Source organism: Bubalus bubalis, chromosome 8 (genome assembly GCF_019923935.1).
Source record: "Bubalus bubalis isolate 160015118507 breed Murrah chromosome 8, NDDB_SH_1, whole genome shotgun sequence".
Classification (NCBI taxonomy): Eukaryota; Metazoa; Chordata; class Mammalia; order Artiodactyla; family Bovidae; genus Bubalus; species Bubalus bubalis.
Window position 1 is genome coordinate 111,941,007 of NC_059164.1, and position 11,722 is coordinate 111,952,728.

General features: G+C 43.5%; 3 non-coding genes across 3 annotated transcripts; 1 reads left to right on the forward strand and 2 right to left on the reverse strand.

Moving 5' to 3' along the window:
• Positions 1-835: 835 nt before the first annotated feature.
• Positions 836-907, forward strand: TRNAC-GCA. The gene has a single exon. It is a non-coding gene; the product is annotated as a tRNA-Cys (tRNA).
• A 4,891-nt stretch (positions 908-5,798) lies between these two features.
• Positions 5,799-5,870, reverse strand: TRNAC-GCA. The gene has a single exon. It is a non-coding gene; the product is annotated as a tRNA-Cys (tRNA).
• A 1,603-nt stretch (positions 5,871-7,473) lies between these two features.
• Positions 7,474-7,545, reverse strand: TRNAC-GCA. Its single transcript has one exon. It is a non-coding gene; the product is annotated as a tRNA-Cys (tRNA).
• Positions 7,546-11,722: the final 4,177 nt, after the last annotated feature.

Here is an 11,722-nt window from a genome sequence, read left to right on the forward strand (position 1 = left end):
GACTAAACCACGACCACCACCAAAGCCCATGGGCCTCGTAGACTCTCCTGGAGACGCTTCCATGGGGAGAGGAAGGGGCCCTGGGAAGAGTTGATGGGGGACTCAAAGCCTGCTTGGGCTTCTCTGTCAGTGGCGGGGATGGGGAGTCCAGCTCTCTGCCACACCAACACCCACCCTTTCAGATGAGAGGACCCTCATCCCTAGCTGCTTCCCTGTTCCCACTGCTCATGCAGAGTCGCCTGCCCTCCGCTATGAAGCTTGTTGCCTACCGTCTTCCATGGCCTGGGAATTTACCAGCAAGTTCTCATGGTGTTCCACCCCCTCCGCAAATCAATTTCCTTCTAGAGAGGGAATCCAGAGCTGACTCACCTTATTTCTCCACCATATTTGCAGGTTGAGCAGATGAAGGGGGCTGAGAGAATGAAGCGCATGGTAAAGGGAGAAGGAGGGGGTCAGCTGTCCTTGAGGGTGGAGTCCTGGCCAGGTTCTTGTCCCTGCTCCCCTGCCTGGGCAGGGCCCACTCTGCTCCTCAGCACCCTAGTGCAGAAGAGGACGAGGGGACCACAGTTCTGTTAGGTGGGAAAAGCCACTGACTGCCCATCGCAAGGCACATGGCACTGGGGTAGCCAAGGTAGACAGAGCCAGAGAAATGGAAGGAGAGGGGTGTGTCTGGCACACAGAAGCTGGTGAGTAGGTGTTTAGGGGTGGATGAGTGAGTGAGTGATGGCAGGGAGAGCCAGGCTGTCGTGGGACAAGCTGCCTGCTCCCAGGAACAGGGCTGTAAGAAAGTCAGGTGCCCAGATCAAGAGGTGCAATTAACACTGAACACAGGCCTGGGGGTATAGCTCAGTGGTAGAGCATTTGACTGCAGATCAAGAGGTCCCTGGTTCAAATCCAGGTGCCCCCTGCTTTGCTGACATTTTTCAGTTACTGAAGCAGAGGCTGTAATTTCAGCCCCTTCCCTTCCCTCCCACATTTGAACATTAAATTGACATGCTATGTCTTGTTACCAAAATTCAGGGTTCACACTAGGAACAGCTCCAAGTATTCTCCCCTGACCATCATACAGACAGTAGATTAGGGGGTCATATTTCTCCGAAGAGGCTGAAGAAGTGCTCTTCTTCAGGGGGCTGAAGCCCATCCCCAACTCCCCCAGGGGACTCTTGTCCTTCCTGGCCGGTGTGCAGACTGCACATTCTCATCTCCTCAACCTCACTGTAGCCTCCAGGCAGAAGGCTAGCTGTTTGCTCTTGCTGCTACCCCTTGAGAAGTATGGAGGGTGCTTATATGTCTTCCTAGTTTCCAGAGGTGACTGTAAAGATTGGAAAACCATGGTAAAAGCAAAACCTCTTTCCTCTCCCTGGGAATTTCTCAAGGTGTTGCTCCCACAACAGATTTGACCACTTCACCCTCCTTTTTCTCCTACCGCATTTTCTTTCTTTTTTTTTTTTTTCCTTTGATGAGGACCAATTTTAAAGTCTTTATTGAATTTGTCACAATACTATTTTTGTTTCATGTTTTGTTTTCTTGGCCATGAGGCATGTGGGATCTTAGTTCTCCCATCAGGATGGAACCCATGCCCCTGCATTGGAAGGCAAAGTCTTAACCACTGGACTCCCAGGGAAGTACCCCACACTTTCTATTGTATTTCCTTAGTGAGAATGCCTAGAAGTAGCTGTTCAGTTGCTAAGTCGTGTCCAACTCTTTGCAACCCCAAGGACTGCAGCACGCCAGGCTTTCCTGTCCTTCACCATCTCCTAAAGCTTGCTCAAACTCATGTCCACTGAGTCAGTGATGCCATCCAACCATCTCATCCTCTGTTGCTCCCTTCTCCTCTTGCCCTCATCATCAATCTTTTCCAGCATCAGGGTTTTTTCCAAAGAGTTGGCTTTTTGCATCAGGTGGCCAAAACAATGTATCTAAAAGTCCAGATGAAATATTTAAGACATATAAATGGTATAAGGACCCATGTTAAAATTATATTTTCTCTTTTTTTCTACTAGCATGGAGAAATAGAATGGATTTTTGTTTACTCACCATGCTTCTGGCAAACTTCGTATTAATTTATTAGTTCTAATAGCATATCAGATTCTATGTCTATATTCACAATCATGTCTTTGGCAAATAATGATAGTATTAAAAAATTTCCAGTTGAACTTTTTGCTCCTTTATTGAACTGACTAGGAACTCTAGTTCTGTTATGCTGTGCCTCTCCTACTACTCCCTTAACTCGATTTCAGAAGACTACATATGCTTATTGTTAAATGCATTATATTTCTCAGCACTGTCTCTTACATCACTTGGTATGACTATGTGATGTCATTTCTCCTCTAATAGATTGACTATAAGCTCCAAGAAGGCAGGGATGGTGTGTTCTTTGTTTTCCATTTTACGTTTTTCATTGTATTTAGATGAGGTAGATGCTCAATGAATACTTATATGTTCAGGCAATGAATAAATGAGAAAAATGTTAGTAATGAAAAAAAAACTTAGTAAAACAAAACAAAAGAATAAATGGTATAAAAGATTCCTTTGTAGCTCAGTCAGTAAAGAATCAGCCTGCAAAGCAGGAGACCTGGGTTCAGTTCCTGGGTCAGGAAGATCCCCTGGAGAAGGGAATGGCAACCCACTCCAGTATTCTTGCCTGGGAAATCCCATGGAGAGAGGAGCCTGGTGGGCCACAGTCCATGGGGTCGCAAAGAGTCAGACATGACTGAGCGACTAAGCACAGCACAGCATTCCTTAATGCACAAGGTAATTTGGAGCACTCTTTCCTATGAAGACAAATTAAAAGGCTGCAAAACTATTAAAAGCAGCTCATTAAAAGAATCAAAGAGCTAACTTTAGACAGACAATGCGAGGTGGAGATTTGAAAATGATGGGAAAACAGGAAGTTAAAGCTCCAAACTACAGGCTGCTTTGGCCCTGAGTGTGAATTTTTCAGTCCAAAAGAGGCAACTGGGATGCTCATGGAACTCGTGGAAGCCTCTCAGGACCAGGGGGGTGAACGTCAGGATTCTGCGCCACCTGAAGTAGAGACACTGGGAGAAGCGTCTCTGTCTTTGGGCCGGGATCCTGAGTCAGGTGAACTGAAAGAAAACAGTCACTGCAAGAACTCACAGCTGGGAACTTCCCTGGTGGTCTAGTGGTTAAGACTCTGACCCCAATGCAGGGGGCACAGGTTTGATCCCTGGTCAGGGAAACACAATCCCTTATGCTGTGTGACACCACCAAACGTTTTTTAAAAATGAAGTTGAATTGTTTTGTTTCTTCAAGAAAAAAAGTCCTCAAGTTTTTATTTTAGATTCCACATATGATACCATACAGTATTTGTCTTTTCCTGCCTGGCTTATTTCACTTAGCACAATGCCCTCCAGTTCCATCCATGTTATTGTGGACAGCAGGATTTCCTTCTTTCTAATGACTGAATAAAAATCCACTGTGTATATAGACATACAACATTTTTGTTATCTGTTTATCCACTGACAGATACTAAATCACCATTTAGAGAAATACAGCTTTGAGGAATATACTAGAAAAGAAGAACAAACATAAATAAAGAATCCATCTAAAAAGTTAGGGGGAAAACTGGATTAAAGAATACTATGAGAAACAAAGGAAATACAGGAAAAGAAATCAATGAAATGCAAAACAAACACAGCAGAGATGACTGCCAAAACCAAAAGTTTGCCTTTGAAGAGCAAAATTAACTTTTGATGAAACTGATAAGAAAAATAAGACAGCAGACAAAATTAACCAAAAGCAGGAATTAGAAAGAAAAGCTGCACAATCTTTAGACTTCAAAATAATAATCATAGAACATTATGAAAACTAATGTACAAAATTTTAAATCTAACAAACCTGTACAAAGAACTTACCATGTGAAAGGCACTATTCTATAGACTTAAAAAATACTAAATTTATTTATTCTCACAAAACTCCACAAACTAGGCTCTATTATTTTTCTCATTTGTATTATCATGCCCATTTTATATATGACAAAGCTAAGACTGAGAGAGTTAAACATGTTTGCCAAGGTCACTCAGTTACCATCTAGAGTCTGAATCCATCCATCATGTTTTAAGAATACAAGGACTTTATGATTACGTTATGTGGAAATTTAGCAAGTACTTTAAAAACACTACAACTTACCAAAGCTGACACAGGAAGAAACAGAAAAGATGACTAGTCCTCTAAGTCTTAAATAGTTATTTTATTAAAACAGTTATTTGAAATTCCCCCTCCCCCAAATTCAGATAAGGGTTTTACTGGTGAGTTTTATCACATACTTAATGAGAAATAACTTTATTTTTACATAAAAATCTTTCTAAGAATAGAAAAAAATGTATATATTCTAAAATTTCTTTTATGAGACTAGCACAAACTTGATACCAAAACCCAGCAAGAATAGTATAAAAATATATGTCAATATCATGCATAAACACAGGTGCTGTGCAAAAAAGTTTAATTATTGTCTAACTGAATCCACAAATATATCAAAATGAGTAGGTTAATATCTGGAATGCAAATTTGTGTTTAATTTTATAAAATACAATAAGTGTAATTCACCATGTTACTAGACTAAAGGAGAAAAATTATACGAGTATCTCAATAGATACAAAAAAGGTGTGGTTTTGAGAAAATTCTACATTGATCCATGATAAAAGAAGTTTTTTTGCAAACTAGAAATTGAAGTAAAATTCCTTACTGTGATAAAGACCATTTACAAAAAGTATAGTCCACAACATGTACTTAATGGTGAAATGTTGAAAAGTTTTCATTTGAAATTAGAATAAAATAAGATCTCCACCATCAACACATTAATTCAACATGATATTTGTGGTCCTAGTCATTATAATAAGGAAAGAAAAAGAGGAGAAATAAAGATTGTAAAGAAGAAATAGAAATTTCAAATTTCTTAGATGACATGATCATCTGCATAGGAAATCTAAAAGAATCAACAAAATATTAGAATTAATGAGTGCTTAGCAAGACTACCAATATATACCCTCCATTTCCATACCCCCTTTTGCTTGGCAAAATTACAGCTTTTAGAATGATATACTAGAAATTTCTGCATGTAAACCTTAAAACTCTAAAGTTAGTATCTTCATCTTCTTCCCAGATGACATAAAGACATCTTAATTCTTGTCAGCGCTTTCCTAAAATATTATTGTTAGCCAGTATTTTCATTCTATCTTTAAAAAAAAGTGTATAAATTAAACATGAACATTCTTTGGGCAATGACTTTTAGATCTACTAGCATATCTACCAGTTTCATTGTTCAACATCCCTTTTGCATCTCAGAGCTCCCATAAGGAATCATTTTACTTTTCTCCAAAGCATGTATCTTAGAATTTTCTTTAGTGAGCGTCTGTTGGCCGTACGCTCTCCAACAGCTTGCGTCTGTTCGCAAAGAATGGTTTGGCTGGGAATAGAATTCTAAGCTGGCTGTTGTCTCCTCTCGACATATTGCTTGTGTTACTGCGGTAGCTTCTGGCTTCTTTTGCAATTGTTGAGAAGTCACAGCAGTTCAGCTATTCTTCCTCTGTCGGTGATCTCAGATTTCTCTCTTGCTACCTTCAAAGGACAAAGTCCTCATCTTCAGCCAGGAGATCAGCGTACACACTGGGTCTCATGGAAGACCTGGGGAGGATCAGAGGAGGAGGACAAATGCATCATTTGAGCAGAGCAGCCTTGCTAGGGTCAGAGGGGTCTCCTCTGCACCTGCTACAGAAGCAAGAACCAGCAAGAGGAGAGAAAATTGGAACTCTCCCACTTTAAGTGACTAAAAGAGTAGGGGGCACCCAGATTTGAACTGGGGACCTCTTGATCTGCAGTCAAATGCTCTACCCCTGAGCTATACCCCCTGCCATGCTAGCCAGGTCCAATTAGCATCTTTGCCTGTGCTGCCACACCCCGAGCTGCCCGAGGTGCCCATCAGGATGGGTTTGCTGGGTGGCCTGACCTGCTCTACTGCTAACTCACCTCCCTGACCCAGTAGAAGCAACAGGTTCCTTTCTCCCAGAGCTCATAACCTCTGCACTGTCAGTCCTGGAGGAGGGCGTAACCTGGGGAGCATTGCCCTGAGGCTGGAAGGACCAATAGAGGTTTTAGTGCTGAGTGCCTGAAACCCAAAGTCCCCAGTGGCCTGGCCAAGCATACAACAACTTGGAGACAGGACACACGTGGACCGGATATGGGTCAGAGGTCTCTGCACAATGCCACACCCTAGGACACAGGCTGGCTTCTCTCTCATTGCCCCAAATCTCCATAGAGTCAACCCTTTCACTGTTGGGCGAGATGAACTGTCGGAAGCAGTGACTGTCTCTAAGCTCTCAGTCCGCGTTCCCATGTCCTGCTTTGGGATCTGGTCTCTGTAAACCTCTCTTGTCCTTTGCCAGCTGGCTGCCTGGTTGGTCCTGCCCCAGGGCTCTGGGGGACGCTGCTGGGCAAGAGTAGCTGTCCTTCCTGCCCGCTGGGTTCCTGTCTGTCTCACCTGGCAGTGACAGTCCATCCCAGAAGATTGCCACCTGCAGATTGGTGCTCACAGGCTAGCTTTGTCGGGTCTCCCCAGGGACACTAGCACCTCCCTAGGGGTAGGAGTCCCAGATCTACAGAGATTCTCCCCGGACTTGTAAGACCAGACTTCATTCTCCTCTTACCATGTCCACAGCCCTGGAGTGGGAGAGGCTTCTTGCAGATCCTCCCTCCCTGATACTTAGGCTTCCCCTCGCCCTTTCAGTTCTCTGATTTCTGATTCAATTTTGTCCCCCTCCCCAGAAAGATGTGTTGAATCCTAGCCTCCCAAACCTCAGAATGTGTCCTTACTCACAAAAGGGCGTCAAAGATGTGGTTAGTTAAGACGAGATCACAGTGGATTCGAGTGGGCCCTTAATCCAGTCAGATGGAGTCCTTTTAAGAAGAGGAGAGACACACGGGGAGAATGCAGCCATGTGAACACGGAGGCTGAGATTGGTGTGATGTGTCTACAAGCCAAGGAATGCTGAGGATTGCCAGCCACCACCAGATGCTAGGAGGAAGCCAGTTAGGTGCCTCCCTGAGAGTCTGCAGAGGGACCCCAGTCCTGGATTTCAGTCTTGTAGCCTCCATAACTGTGAGACAGTAAATGCTTGTTGTTTTAAGCCATCTATTTTGTGGCACTTTGTTACAGCAGCCCTAGGAAACTGACACACAGAGTAGCAATTATTTATATTAAATTCTGTTAAAATGACCAGTGCGGTTTTTGTCTCTGGACTGGACCCTAGATAATACAGAATCTGAAACCACTAGGGCCCCAGGAAACAGGGGATGGGTTTGGTCTTGTCCTTGATCAAGGTAGTGCTGAGTGTCTGACTGGAGCCTGAATCATAAGGGTGGCCATCTGGGTATTCCAGCCGGCTTCTCCTTTGAGAGTGGTCTCTAAGACTCCATAGTGTCAATTCAGCACAAGGAGGAAAAGGGAACTCCCAAAGGGGGCACCCGGACTTGAACCAGGGACCTCTTGATCTGCAGTCAAATGCTCTACCACTGAGCTATACCCCCAGGTGACAATGGGAATGTGTAATTACCAAAGTTCTTTACAATTCCACTCAGACAGGCTGCCATTCTGACTCAGGAGAGTCATCAGTCCTGCTCAACTGTACACGTCCCCCTTTATACCATAACCATCCTCCTTTTCCAAAAAGGACCATCATTTCTTGGCTCCAACTTGGAAGGTCCCTGAAGTCTCTACCTTAAGATGAAGCCCAGATTTCAGCAGCAGCTTTTCAGTTGCAATCACTTTCAAATAACCTGTAATGTAGGACAAAGCTGACCCTCTCTCCCAGCTCACCTACAGATTTCGTGTCTGTATAAGGCCCTTGAATTTTTGAACCGTTACTTCAGCCTTCAGTCTCATGTATCCTTCCCACCACTGCTCACTTCTCCTCCCTGTCTTTCCTTCAGCAATCCCCTGCCATCCACGCTGATGTCAATTTTCAGAACTTTTTGTGTCTTTGGGTTTCTCTCTCATTGCCCAGTCATCGTCTTTTGTGTCATTCCCCAAAGTGTTCCAGGGGCTTGGTTGATGCTAGGGCAGTGTGGGGTTGAAGGTAGAAGGACTTGATATTAACTTGATATTGGTGCCTAACAACACACCCCCAAACTTAGCACCTTAGAGCAGTAAGTCTTCATCATATCGTGCAAATTTCAGACTCTGGAATCTGGGTGCAGCTGAACTGGGCAATTCTGGTTCAGAGTCTCTCATGAGGCTGTGGGTAAGATGTCAGCTGGGACTGCAACCATCTGATGGTTCAATTGGGGTGGGAGGAGCCGCTCTAATCTGCTCACTCTCACGACTGCTAGAAAAAAGGACTATTCCTCATGAGCTGTTGGCAGGAGGCCTGATTCCGACACAACAGGGCATCCTCATGACACGGCAACTGACTTCCCCTGGCATCAATCTCATCCAAAAACACCCTCACAGACCCACCAAATTTGATCAGGTATCTGGGCACCCCGTGGCCCAGTCAAGTTGACACACAAAATGAACCATCCCATAGATAAGCATACATTTAGTTTTGTAAGAACTTACCAAACGGTTTCCCAGAGTGCTTGTGCCACTTTACGTTCCCAGCTGCAGTGCACGAGTGACCCAGTTTGTCTGTATCCTCACCAGGTTTTGGTGTTATCACCTTTTTAATTTTAGTCATGCTCTAGGTGTGTAGTGATACTCCACTGTGGTTCCAATTTGCATTTCCCTGACGGGTAATGATGATGATGCTTTTTCAAGTGCTTCTTTGCCATCTGTATATCCTTTTCTCTGAAATGTCTGCCCATATGTTTTTGCCCATTTTCTAATTGGATTTTTTTGGTTGAATTTTGACCACTTCATGTATTTGAGATACAAGTCCCATTTTTATTACTTCTATATTCAGTAACAGGATTTAGCATTGTTCTCTGTATCTTTACTAAATCCAAATGGGGTAACGCAGAATGCATTGTTCTGCGGGGCTCTTAGCTCCCCCAACACGGATCAAACCCAGGCCCCCTGCAGTGGAAGTGCAGAGTCCAACCCCTGGGAATTCCAGTAGCTTGAATTCTTTTGCACATGGCATCATATTTTTGAGAGCTATCTTTGTTGCTCTTGTATCTGGTACATTGAACTTGTAGGACGAAAGTGGTAATGGTAAAAGCAACTTCATTTTTGCTTTCCCTATTGCTGGGAGCCGGCACATTGCATATTGAGTGAGGATCTGGAATAGCTCAACTGGAATTCTATCACTTCCGGGAGCCACCGTGAGGCACTCCGCCCATGACAAAGGTCATGAGGAAGGAGGCTCGGCATACGCAAAGGCGGGATCGAGCCTCAGGAGTCCCCCTGGAAATTCTCGAGCATCTACCCCCAAAACCAGAGTCTGCCTACTTTCTGCTTTGTGCTTTCACCTACACCTCTGACTTTACGGGGGGCTGTCCCCCACTACCTCTCTCTGAAAAAAGAGTTAGCTCACAGCTCCAGTTAATAATTCCTGGGTGTGACAGTGTTTAACCTACAAACTCCTTTGGAAATCCTCTAGCCTGCCTGAATGGGTTTTTCCGGCCACATGTGATTGTTCAGAGCCTCCCAACTGTGAGAGGCAGGAGATGTTCTAAACTGCCTAAACACAGATTCCTTTGAGTAGTTAAAAGATTGATTAGAAAATGTATTGGTGAAGGGTTTTTCACTTGTTGGGCCAATGTTTGCTGCTAAGTCTCCATACTCCTTACCTACTGTGTCTTTGGCAGTGTATTGGTTGATATAATGGGTGTATAGAAATGTAAAATGCCGCTTTGTCCAATGCTTTTTGGAAGGCTGGCGCCTGACTTTGGAATAATCACCTTTAGAGAAAGATAAGTTTCTTAAAATGTTAACAGGCCTCCCGGCCAGAAGATGATGTCAATCACCTGAACTTTTGCATATGATAAGTTTGCAGGAAGAAAGCCTGGCTTGCTGCATGACTCTACCCCTTCCCCCATTATCCTCTATGCATACCTTAAGGTATAAAAACTACTTTGGAAAATAAAGTGCGGGCCTTGTTCACTGAAACTTGGTCTCCCCATGTCATTCTTCCCTTTAACTTCTGGCTGAGCGTCCATCTGGAGCGTGGATGTCCTCTGCGACCATTTATTTGCCTGGGCTTCTAAGACCCACTCGAGAAGGTGTCTAAGGTGGGGCACCTTCCGCTATTCGAGAGGGCGCCTGCGGCCTCCGTGGTCAGAGCTAACCTGGTGTCACGGGTTATATTGATTTTCCGCGTAAACCAAGCCACTCAGCTTCTTTCTCCACTGAATTTTCCTACTGAGCTATCCTTATTTCAGCCGCTTTTCTCCACTGAATTTCCTCACTGAGCTATCCTTATTCTATTACTCTTTGTATCCTTAATTAAAGTGTAATTAAGCAGTTATTCCCTGACCCTCGCCTAGCCGTCTCTCCTTCGAATACCCTGGATCAGCCGGGGCTGGTCCCCGGCAGGTGGCGCCCGAACAGGGACTACTGGCAGCCAAAGCGTTAATTTCTGAACAACTAGGATTGGGACATATTGAGCCCTCCAATAGCCCCTGGAATACTCCTATTTTTGTTATTAAGAAAAAATCTGGCAAGTGGCGACTTTTACAAGATTTAAGAGCTATTAATGCCACTATGGAAGATATGGGGGCCTTACAACCTGGGCTTCCTTCCCCAGTAGCCATCCCAGAAGGATATAATATTATTGTAATTGATTTGCAAGACTGTTTTTTCACCATCCCCTTAAATGCTGAGGATAAAAAGCGATTTGCCTTTAGTTTACCAGCAGAAAATTTTAAACAGCCTCATTTAAGGTTTCAATGGAAAGTGTTGCCCCAGGGAATGAAAAATAGCCCTACTCTATGTCAAAAATTTGTTAATGCTGCTTTAGAAGATGTTAGAGCTAAATATGAACAGGTCTATATGATTCACTATATGGATGATATTTTAATAGCTCATCCTGATAGAGCTCATTTACAAACTGTCCTCCAGGATTTGACCCAGGCATTAACAGACAGAGGCTTAAAAATTGCCCCAGAGAAAATTCAAGTCAATCCGCCCATAACTTACTTAGGACGGGTTATCAATTCAGAAACTGTGACTCATGCCCCATTAAAATTGAGAAAAGATCATCTTATTACTTTAAATGATTATCAAAAACTTTTAGGCGACATTAATTGGATCAGACCTTATTTAAAATTAACCACTGCTGAATTAAAACCTCTTTTTAACATTTTACGCGGGGATCCTGATCCAACTTCTAAGAGACAATTAACTGCTGAGGCTCAGGAGGCCTTAGAAAAAGTGGAAGCAGCTTTATCCGATAGCTATGTAAAAAGAGTTAATTTACAAACAAATTGGCAATTCCTCTGCCTAGCTACTCCAACAGCACCTACAGGAGTTTTATGGCAAAATGGCCCCCTAGAATGGGTCCATCTCCCCGCCCAGGCTAAAAAAGTAGTGGCCTCTTATCCAGGACTGATAGCTACGTTGATATTGAAAGGGAGAAAACGTAGCATTGAATTATTTGGTAAAGAACCAGCAGAAATTGTGATTCCATATAATAAAGAACAACTTGATGCTCTTCTAATGTTTGATGAGAATTGGCAGATTGCTATAGGAAACTATTTTGGTCAAAATTTTTGCATCATTTACCTTCACATGCTTTGCTGAATTTTATATCCAGACATCCAGTTA